The following is a 1968-nucleotide window of genomic DNA, read 5'->3' on the forward strand; positions in this document are numbered from 1 at the left end:
TTCATGCCAATAAAATGAGACCAGGTTCGGTTAAGCAGAGCAGAAACTTTATCACTGATCAAGGAATGTAGAAGGGGAGCCTGAGATCAAAGCACCTTCTTGAGGGAAGGGGTAGGGCGAAGGGGGATTTGTAAGATGTCTTAGGGTAGTAGGCAGAGACTGGGGGAGGGGATTCCTGGAAAGATGGGGCTTTCCAGGGAGAACTGGAGTGTGTGCAGTCTCTCCTTCACCCCAGCATTTTATGTGCCCCGGCTAAGTGCACCTCCACCCCCCATCCCCTCGCCGCCCCCGCCCCCCGCCTCCCCCGGGCAGAGATTACAATATGGTAATGAGGCGAGGATTCAGATTCAGGTCAGGGTAGCACTGCTGAGCTCCCTTCTCATCTTGTGGCTTGTTTGTGGTTACTGGCTTCCAGCCTCCGTTTTTGAAAGCAAACACAACTGTGAACACTGGTTAATTTCACAGGTTTTGGGGCTTGCTGAAAGACTTGGGGTTACTCTGCGGTGACAGTTCCCTACCTTGAAAATATTTTCCATCTTAAAAGAACTTGATTTAACATCTGTTGGTTCTATCATATTTTCCAGGTTGTGTCTTCAAATATCTTGCCCACAAAATACCAGTTTTTAAAATTAATATGTGACATTGTATCCTTGCGAAATATTTGTAACATGTATGAAAGTTATGAACCTCTCTAAACTGAGAGACCACATCAATCTAAAGGACAGATGTTATCAGGTTAGGGCCTCTTCCTGTGTGCTCCTCATCTTACTGTGCAAGCTGGGATTCCCAGACAATGGCAAATAGAACTGCTGTTCACAGATATCTTTGACTTGATATTGATTTAAAATGAACTGCTTGCTTCTAAGTTTCCACCATTAAGAATTATGTAGATTGTTGTAGATTTCTGGTAGTTAACTTTTATTCAGTTAAAGAAATTTCTTTCAAGACCTAGTTTACTAACAATTTTGGTCAAGAATGGATGTTGAATTATAAAATTGCTTTTTCTATATCTATTATGAGAACTATTCTACTGTATTCTGTTTATTCAGTGAATTACATTTTTGTTTCTTTTATTAAACTGCTTTTATGGTTTTGTTTTGTTTGAGATGGACTCTCTCTCTGTTGCCCAGGCTGGAGTGCAGTGGCATGATCTCAGCTCACCGCTGAGATCCTGAATTCAAGCGATTCTCCAGCCTCAGTCTCCCAAGTAGCTGGGACTACAGGCACCCATCACCATGCCTGGCTAATTTTTTGTACTTTTTTCTTGTTGTTAGTGTAGAGACAGGGTTTTGCCACGTTGCCCAGGCTGGTCTCAAACCCCCTGTACTCAAGCAATCCACCTGCCTCGGCTTCCTAAAGTGCTTGTGTTACAGGTGTGAGCCATGGCGATTGGCCAGTTTGTTCTTTTTTTATTAGTGTGGACTATCCCATTGTACGAAAATACAGTAATTTATCCATTCTCTTGTTGATGAACATTTGGGTTGTTTCAAGGTTTTGGCTATCAATAAAACATCTATGAATATTTTTAAGTCTTTCAGTGGACAGAGTCACTTATTTCTTTTGCACCAGAATTGCTGGGTCATAAAGTATGCAAATGTTCAACTTTAGTAAATGTTGCCCAATCATCTCCAAAGTTGTTATATCAATTTATATCAATTTCCACTGCTTTTTTTGCAACCTGTCCACCTAATTTGTTTGGAGTTTATGCTCTCCAAGGTCTCATTAGACATGATATTTGCATTTCTGTTTCTCATTTTCACTTTTGCTTGGGTGATTTCTTAGAGGAAGAGGAAATACTATATCATCTTCAAACTGCACAACCCCCTTTCTTTTAAAAACCAGGAATGCAAGTTTGGTTTAACATCCAAAAAACAACTAATGTAATTCACCAAATTATCAAAAAAAAAAAAAAAAGGCCCATATGATCATTTCCATAACTGCAGAAAAGGCATTTGATAAAATACAACA

Source organism: Mandrillus leucophaeus, unplaced genomic scaffold, assembly GCF_000951045.1.
Source record: "Mandrillus leucophaeus isolate KB7577 unplaced genomic scaffold, Mleu.le_1.0 Scaffold101, whole genome shotgun sequence".
In the NCBI taxonomy this organism is placed as follows: domain Eukaryota; kingdom Metazoa; phylum Chordata; class Mammalia; order Primates; family Cercopithecidae; genus Mandrillus; species Mandrillus leucophaeus.